Raw genomic sequence first — 9,922 nt, 5'->3', positions numbered from 1 at the left:
AAACCGATTGATATATACATAGAAAGTTTAGTCATTCATGGTTAGAATATACATTTATGGTAAGAATAAGAATAAACAGATCCTACTAAAAAATTAAAAGGCATTTAAACTTTTTGAATAAAAAATCAAATATATAAACAACTATAACCTTACAATTTTTAAAATAAAATAGATAACAATAAACAATCCAATTTAATGTTAAGTTTACATCAATTTCTATAAAAAAACTAAAAGAAAAAGAAACCGTTTGAATAAAAAAAAATAAGAAACCCTAATAAAACCATTTAAACAAATATCGTTCATTAAATGATTTGGTTTTGGTTTTACCTAAAAAATCTTGCACCGAACCAAACCGAACTGAACCGAGCCATTTACATTGAAACCGAACCGTTTAACTCCCTTACTTACATTTGCTGCTTCTTTTCCACAAACAGTCAGACCTTTCTACTATGTCTTCCCTTCCAACTGCTACTGCTGTATTTATGGCGTAGACACCCTATACTGTTAAAGACAGCAGCGTTTACACTCATCAGTGTGGGTAGGGATGGTAATTCGAGGGCTTTGGGTGTATTTCACTAATAACTCACATGACCTTTATAAGTTGTAATGATACTAGAACCTTAAACCAATACCTACAAGAAAAAGGAAGGGGAGAGAGAGAGTGATGGAGAAGAAGGTGAAATTGTATAGCCACAATAGGATACAGAACTGTCTCTATCATGGCCTAGACCATTACTTATAATGTATTAAAGAGTACTAAAAGTCAAATACAATTAAAGACTAAATAAAGTAAACAACAATGACTTGATGTGACATTAACATAAACTGACTCAACATAGACTTAAGACTTCCTTCATGGTTCATTATTTAACACTTCGCCTCAAGCTGGAGTATATATGATGCGGCACTGAAGACATATCAAAGGAAGAGAAGAGGGCTGTTGGGTAGGGGATCTACAGGCAGCCCATGAATTTTGTATGGGGGGTTATTTTGTCAGTTTGGTTTTTTTTATTACTTGGTTCAGTTTGAGTTAGCCAGCTGGTCCAATTTTTAAGTCATAATTTGTCTTACTTGGAAGTCAAGTTAGTAGTGTTAGTTTCCTTTCATGTTCAGTTTCCATTTTGGGCTTATATTTCAATTTTAGGAAGTATGAACTAGCTTGTTCGCTTGGAGTTTCCTTTCTCCAATCCTCGGATGTAATTCCTTTCCCCCCATATCTATTTTAAATAAAAGAGGCTCCCTTTCTAGAGCCACGATTTTGACAAAAAAAAAATTTCTGCTGCTGCTGCTGTGGCTTCTCTGCAAGAGAACTGCTGTGTGTGTGATCAGAGTGAAGGGTTGGTGTTCGATCCAGTGACTCCTTGTGGTTGGAAGCCCAGGAGGATCTTCTTCTTCAAGTTATCATCTTCATCTCCAACCTATCCAAGATTCCATCGGCCCATTCAGCCTTCCAGGTACTTACATCAGTCTTTTCTCCTCTGTTCTGCCCAGAAATAGAAGGTTCTGCAGCCTGTAACTGTTCAGCCTCAAAGAACCACTGGTTTTGGCTGCCCTTTGGATCGAAGAAGGCCCCCCATATAGAGGGAGACTCGACCTGGTTCCCGGCCCTGTTGGACCATCTGGTCTGGAGTTATACAAAATCACCCTGATTTTGTCTTTGAAGTTTTTTTTTTTTTAGCCAAAACCACAAATCACTAGGAGTTTGTTGGCCTGTTCTAATTTCTATGCTCTCGTAGGATTGTTCATGTTTGTTGGACTGTGTGAGACTTGTTTCATTCCCTGTTCAGTCTACTGATCTGATCAGAGAAGACCTAACTACTGAGATCGATAGCTTTGTTCTTTTGCAATCTGGTCTTGCTATTGGGCTGGTGCCGCTGGTCTATGGTTCTTTGATTAAAAAAATTCTGCAGTTGTGGGCACAGTTTGACTTGTCAACCCAGTTTTACACTAACATATATCTCCCATCCTACCTTGGAACAACCATTAAGAAATGTAGGCCTAATTAATGCCTTAGTGAATTGTCACCAAGTTGATTGCTTGAGTTAACAGAGAGAGATCAGTTTCTGCATAACAACATTCCTCCAAAAGGATCAACCTCAATATGTTTAGTCTGCTTATGGAAAACTTGATTATTTGCATATAGATCGCTACTTGATTATCACAGTACATTCCAGTCTTGAATGAGAGATTTCAGTTGTTTCGACATATATCCATAAAATTTGTGTCATCTCATGATTGAGCCACTGTAGTTTGCTTCTTACTCTTCCAGGTAACACGATTTCCACTAACAAACGTACAATATCCAATAGTCGATTTGTGATCACCATCGGCACCAAGTCAAACAACATCAGTGTAACCCATAATATTAGTATAACCATGACTCTGGTAAACAGGAGCTTTTCAGGAGCACCTTTAAGATACCTCAAAACATGACACGGAACGTCCCAGTGACCTACTTATGACTTTCTATGAATTGACTAATAACACTAAAAAAGTTTTCCAACCAGCCGCTTGTGCTGACATATATCCATAAACTTTTTGTCATCACAGCTCCAATCTTCAGATGTGGATCCATAGGAGTATCCGCAGGCTTAGAGCCCAACATCCCAGTCTCAGATTGAGATCACTCAAATACTTCCTTTGAGATAGACTGACACCCTTTGTACTACAATCAACTTCAATGCCCAAGAAATATCTGAGAATTCCTAAATCTTTCGTCTAAAAATGTTGTTGTGAATACACATTGACTCCCTCGATGTCCAGATTACATCTATTACGCTAAATGGTGCATCTGTTTACCTTCTCAGCTTCCCTAGGAATGGGAAGTTAGGGTTTATATCATCGCCAGACAGAAGATGGACAATCTAACTACATCTTCACCTACTACAACTTTTGTAGAGTATAAAGAGTGGATGATGGAGAATGCTACATTCCTCTATTGGTTGTGGAACAATATGGAATCTTTTGTGGCTGCTATTGTCATGTTTTATACCACAACCAGGGGTGTCTGGGATGATCTCAAGGAAAGCTATTCTCAAGATAAGGATACCACAGCTAAACCCTGTTTCATACCACAGCCAATTGTCATGTTACATATCCAAGGTTTAAAGTATCGATTTTGTATATTATATCGGTCAGGTGATTTTGAGAGACGTATCGTTTTATATCTTATCATATCGGAGATACGCAAGATATGCATAGAAATGGTCAAGATATGCACGGAAACACTCTTTTGGAGCAAAAAAATAATATAAATAAGCCATATATAACATGTATGTTAGAATATATGTTTAGATGTGCCGTAGGGGCACTAGGGTACTTTCCCACTCCATCGACCTTATTTAGTGTGGGGCGGTTGGATGGGGGGTATACTTGTAATTCTCTTTGACTCTTTTGCTTGTTATAAATAAAGGGTTTGTGTGATCAGTTAGATCATTCAAGCATTCTCCCCATTCATGCTGTTAACATGGTATCAGAGCCTATTTTTCTGATATAGGGTTTTCAGCTTCCCTTCTCTTCTTCCCGAAATTGCAATCCCTTTCTCTCACCTTCCATTTTCTTCACAAGCTCCATCCTCTCCCACCTTTGCCTTCCTAATCCCCCATAGGACTACACTAATGAGGTGATTCATATGAATCTAGTTGTGTCCTACACATTACCTCAATGTTTTAAACGAAAAACCTTACAGGAATTGATTGGGGTTGTTCCCCTCTTTGCGATTTTTTTATTCTTCCCTTCTTGGAGCTTGCTTTTTCCTACTTCTAAGAACAAATTTCCACCTATTGAAGTTCAAGTACAGCAACTTGGAAGGACTCATCACTATTTGCAAGATTGATATCTATCTTCACCTGCCATTTCCCAAAAAATAGGGTTTTTTCTCCTAAAACCCTGCTCCCATCGATTTTTGGGTTCCCTCCCTCAGGATCAATTGAGATTTGGAGGAAACCTTCCTCACCCCTATACAGGAGTTCGACCAACCTTGTGGCCCTATCTGCCAATGTTGTGTGTGTGTGATCCTCATCTTTGAAGATTAGGGTTTTCTCCTGAAACCCTAATTGAACCATCTCATTAGTTCTTCATCAAACTCAAATATAACTTGGAGGAGTGCTTCACGACCCTTATTGGGCAGTTCAATCCAAGTATAGGTCTCTTTATACGACTGGTTTTGAAGATCTTGTATTTCTCCCACTTCTTGTTGATTTTACCTTGGTGTCATCATATCTGAAGTAACTAGTCAAACCTTTAGATCATCCGCTACAGAAGGTACTGCCCAGGACAAATGATGCAGATCCGGATCCCAAGGACTGAAATCGGATCGCTTAGGGCCCAGGGCAATATTGTAAATTCAGAAACAACCAGGTGCATTATTGAAATTATAACAAGTGACAGGGGTAACTGAGATGGGAAATTAGCATAGGGGGTATTCTGCATCTGACCCTAGGTTCGATTCTCCTAGTAGAAGGATCTATTGTGGCTAAGATTCTAGGGTGGGGAATCTTCGATCAAAACTTCAGCCCACACTGGTCTACCCTGAGGGAGATCGATCAACCTCTATAGGGATGTACTACCACCCAGAACAGAGTTTTCTCAGACTAGGAAAATAAATAGCAGGAAATAAGAAGGATTAAGAAGAAGAAGAGAAGAAATAAAGAAGTAGAGGAATGGGTTTCAGAGAGAGTCAGGGAGGGGGAAAACAGCCACGGAGCTCAATTATTCAAAAAACTTCAAATCTATCAATCTCAGTTGAGTTCAATAAACCTATTTAAAGACTGAAAAAGACCTACTTTCCTAGCTGTGGGTCCAATCGCACGTGAATCTTCTTAAAAAGCTGCTTCTGAGGAAGGTTGTGTGCTCGAACAAATTCAGCAGATATAAAGTTTGCTTATGCCCCAGTATCAACAACTGAGAGAGGATGATGGAGAACCCTTAGGGAAGGGAGGGGAAATCAGAGTAGAGATGGGGAAAAGGAGATCACACTCACATATTCATTCAATAATCAAATTGCTCTCTAAATCTTCAGTCGATTACAACCAATATATAGAAAAATAGGAACATGAAAAATGACCAAGGTTAGCAACTGATCATTCACTTCACACGAGTCTGAAAAATACTACTGCGGGCCAATCTTCATTTTCAGTGGCCTTTTGAGTGGTCAACACATGACAATGACATAAAAAGGATGTTGGTCTCGTCACTGAGAGTGTCATTGACTTCACCTGTTGCACGCTCTTCTCTTAAATCAACTGTGTCAGAACCAAGTTGCTCTTCGGGAATATATGGTATAGGAGAATCCTTATCAATAAAAGCAACCAAACAGCTGGGACATTGAGCACTGATATGTCCAAATCCATGGCATGAGTAGCACCGAACTGTAAATTTTGAAGAATCAGAAGGTTTATCTGCGTTTCAGACTTTCCTCAACCTGATATGCTACTTGTACGGCGTCTTCCATTGTAGGTAGTCGACTAGATGCAAGGGCAGCACTAAGTTGAGGGTGCAGACCATTGCGAAATTGGGCCACTAAGACTTCTTCATCCCACTCAAAGTCAGAACGAGTGGCCAAATAATAAAATCTAGCAACATACTCTTCAACGGTCAAATTCTCTTGTTTCAACTGTGCAAACCTGAGATGCATGCGTTGCTTGTAATCAGAAGGCAAGAATCGCCGATTCATGACTTCATACATTTCAGCCCAAGTATGACCAACCCAATGCCTCGGGTTCGGTTCTGTTGTTGTTGCTTGATCCACCAGACTCGAGCCGTGCCTTTCAGTTTGGCCTCTGCAAATAGGATCTTTCGAGCCTCAGTCAACCCGTACCATCTGAAGAATGTATCTAAACTGTGAATCCAGTCAAGGTACAATTCTGGATTATTGTCTCCATAAAAATCAAGGACATCCAGTTTTGCTGCTCTTTCTGCTCCATCATCATGTCTACCAGTCCCATATGGTGGTGGTGTGTGTGGTGGTGTTACTGGCAGATCCTGTGGAGTGGTGTTGGAAGAATCCCCAGACTGAATGGGACTCTTTCCTTTATCTGCTGCCACCAAACGATCAATAGAAACTTGCATAGACTCCACCATTGTTTTTAGGGACGTGACCATGTTAGTGAGAGCATCAAATTTTGTATCAGTTTCTCCTTTATAAGAATTCAACTGTGAACAACTTCACTATTGGCACCATGGTGATGATAACAAAATACATCAAGAATAATGGTATAGGAAGAATGGAAAATAATTTAAAGAAAGGTAAAAGAAGAATTGGGGTTTTCTTCTCTGTCGATCTCAGGACCAGCAGAGGTGGGAGATCGTGTTCTTCTCTTTCTTCTCTTCTTCTCTTCTTCTTTTTTCTTCTAGCTTCTATCTCTCTCTCTTCTCGACTTTTCTTTCTTCTCGATTCTTTTTCTCTTTTTCTTGCCTCGACACAGAGAGGAGGCGGCGGCTGCTGTGGAAGGGACAGAGAAGGCGGAGGGCAGGTGGTGCTTCCGGAAGGAACAGAGAAGGCCGAGGGCAGGGAGGGTTTGGGGTTTTTTCTTTTTTTCTGCTATCGCTCTCTCTGTTTTTTTTTTTTTTTTTTAATTTTTTATTATTCAAATAGTTGTCTTTCATATTTCTTTATATCAACACTATTCATCAAGAATATCCCCATTTTATACACTTTTATATACACCTTTTTTAAGGTACCCAGCTGATCTTTTCACAAGAGCAAGGATCAACTCGGTCTTGGATTGGCATCATTTGAATTTACGCCGTGGTGCAGGTTCAGTAAATTCAACACCTAAAGTATTCTCACATTATTAACTGATGGCCCAAAGTATTGGTCAATGTCACATTACTTGTCTATCTACAAATTTATGAGAACAGTCTGAGTTTTGAAGCAGTACATTAATTCTCAGGAATCATGGGATATAATATTCTGAAGACTTGCAAAATCTCATGCCATAGTTTAGCCACTCTTGTTTAGCAGATGAGCTATGATTGAACTCATAAATCATTACCAGGTTTAAACAATTACTTCAAGGATATACAATTCAATGAAATCTAAAGTTCCAATTTGATTTGCATTATATTGTTAAGTTTGGTGGTTTGAATGATTAATTTCTAATGCCACTTTCCCAAGTAGTATCAGTTGGTCCTGTTCCTTATGTTATATTAATTATATTTCTTGCTAATGTTTTACCCATAAATTTGCTTCAAAGTCTTCATGTGGATTGGCTTGCCTAGATGTTTTTGCGCTAGACACATTGACTTATCTGGCAAATTTAGATAGTTGAACCAGGGGAGGGGATGTATGTAATCTCATATTTCCTCTTTGGTTTGGCATTCACTATTTGTGTGCCATCCTTTTTATTTCATGTGTCTAGATGCACCATCTTTTATCAAGTCAGCAATATAAATGGGTGTGGGAACATATTTCACATTTGTGGTTGTGACTTAGACCCTACAATTTTCTTTTCTGCTGGGATTGCTAATGTGTTCTGTTATCTATGATTTTCTATCTTATCCAATATGAGGAACCTAGATTTAATTATTAGAATGAGTTTGAACACAGGGTAGCTCTGCCCAGTTCAGGGGAAGAGGCGAAGAGCCTTCCTTTCATTGATTTGTAAGCATGAGGAATATGCTGCCGACAAAACTGCATATCGTTTGCTGATATGTTTTAGTCCTATATGAAGCTTTATCTTTGAAATCTCTTTTCCATAACTACCCCTGTACTTAAGTAAGCCTTATCCGTAAATGAGATCCACTATAAGAATCCTGTTTCACCATTCAATTCTGTTCATGCCTTGTAAATTTAGGAAATGCAAGGTGGCAAGAACCACGGACTGAATCAAAAGTTCAGAATTTTAATGATTATATATTGTCAACTTGTTTGCATATAGTTATTATATAAATTATTCAGGGTCCATATATTCTTGAGTCTTTCATTTTGTATGGTCATGCACGTTTTCTCTATCATCTAACTTTCATCTTTTGACATTTGTTTTTCCAATGGCTGATTAAGTTTCACATGGATATAGTTTTCTTAGTCAGTGCTACTTATCTCCTTGCAGCAACTCTTCTTATGAGTACTGTTCTAGCACCTGCATTAGGTCTTCCATTGAACCCACAAGCAGCTGCTGAAGCTGAGAAAATTTTGACCTCATCCCTATCAAAAATTGAATCAATTTGGCTTAAACCGAATGGAAAGTTCTTATTGGGAAGCTCTCAACCATCTATTGCAGATCTCAGCCTTGTTTGTGAAATCATGCAGTTGGAGGTAACGTCTCACATACATTCTGAAAATTGTCCAATTTCAATGATATAGAGGTTTTCATGGGATGTCGACGATTCTCTCTTACTTATCATAATTTTTCTTTATTTCCTGTTTCCAAGATTCTTGTTTAGCTACATGACTCTTTTTCGTTTTACCTATTCTTGATATTTTGCATGGTGAAAGCTATTTTCTCCGCTTTTCCCAATAGTTGTGCATCTTCTTATATACTTAGTTTGACCAATTTTTGTTTGATTGGATTGGCTGGGTTGATCAAACTTGGTCATGTTAGTCTTGAATAAAATTCCATGAGTTGCATGTACGTCAGCATGAAATTTTCTTTCTACCAATGTTGGCCTATGGATGTACGATGCACATATTATACGCTATTCTACTTGTTCAAAGATTTAGGTGTAAAAAAAAGGCTTGTTCCATGTAGGGTTATTCAGGTCAAACTCGGCCTTGAGTTAAAATGGCAGGCCAACTAGTCCTTTAAGTGAGGTTGGTTCATTGGGTTCAATTTAGGCCCAGACCAAGTTGCACCTGTGGTACTGGCTGATTTTGGTTTGTATACGGTAAACCTTAAATCTTGACCTATGAGGCTATGAGTATCAGTCCCTGATCGTATGATCAGAACCATCCAAATAGTTGTTCTCTTCTAACAGAGAAGGGTTTTGTCCAAAGGCTCAGGCACCGGTCAATGTTGTCACAGGTGCAGGATTAGCGCAGTTCTTTCGGTATGTTGTCATGAACTCTAGATGAAGGGTACCGACTGATTGTCATAGTGACAAATTAACTGTCACTGTCCATTTGTAGATCGTAATATTTTTCTATCCATGCCATAAAGCATAGTACGAAATCACCGTCATTTGGATTTCAACATTGCTAAAGTAGAGAGCACCTCCACAATGTAGATGGACAATGATCCTGGACAGATCTTCATTTCTTGATTACCTTTTGTTTCAGTTATTGGAAGAGAAGGATGTCAACAGATTCTTAGGCCCCCACAAGAAAATTTTGCAATGGATTGAGGATACAAGAAATGCAACAGATCCTCATTTTGATGAAGTACACAAAATCTTATTCAGAGCTAAGGCAAGGTTGCACAAGAAGTCAAGTGGAGAAAACTTTGGGACTGAATCAAGCATGAAGGTGATGTTACTATCAAAGATGTGTGAGAGAGAGAGAGAGAGAGAGAGAGAGAGAGAGAGAGAGAGAGAGAGAGAGAGCATGTTGTAATAAATGGCACCAAATTCATGTGCACATGCCTATTTTATAATTGGTGGTTTGATATTTGGAGAACAATGTGGTAGTTTTGACGGTTGGATATTTAGGGATTGTTTAACTTCAATCTCTTTAATTTATAACCTCAAAGTCATTCAATTACCTTTCCCATACCCTCTCATGTGTATTCATGCATCGCATTCTAGCCCTGCATGCCCTCTCTTGTAGTCCTAAGTTTTGTTTTGCCATAAAGTAAAGTCCAACCTTTTCTTTTCCAAGGATGCCAATTTTAAATCGAAACTGAAAACTGAAACCGAAACCAGCCATTTAATTTGAATCACATCGAACCAAAATAATTTGGTTCAGTTTTGGTTTCTAATAAGTTAGAATACTTTATGGGTTCAATTTGGTTTCATTTCGGTTTCATGACTAAAACTGTTAGACTGA

The 9,922-nt window shown here is 38.6% G+C and overlaps 1 long non-coding RNA gene across 1 annotated transcript; it reads left to right on the top strand.

Annotated features, from left to right (window-relative positions):
- The first annotated feature begins 6,645 nt into the window (after positions 1-6,645).
- LOC122086562 lies at positions 6,646-9,644 on the top strand. The gene is made up of 3 exons (XR_006142472.1): positions 6,646-6,757; positions 8,052-8,257; positions 9,218-9,644. It is a non-coding gene; the product is annotated as an uncharacterized LOC122086562 (long non-coding RNA).
- Positions 9,645-9,922: the final 278 nt, after the last annotated feature.

The sequence above is a fragment of the Macadamia integrifolia genome, chromosome 8, assembly GCF_013358625.1.
Source record: "Macadamia integrifolia cultivar HAES 741 chromosome 8, SCU_Mint_v3, whole genome shotgun sequence".
Taxonomy (NCBI): Eukaryota; Viridiplantae; Streptophyta; class Magnoliopsida; order Proteales; family Proteaceae; genus Macadamia; species Macadamia integrifolia.
The sequence above is the reverse complement of the archived record's forward strand: the minus strand, read 5'-3'. Positions and strand labels throughout refer to the sequence as shown.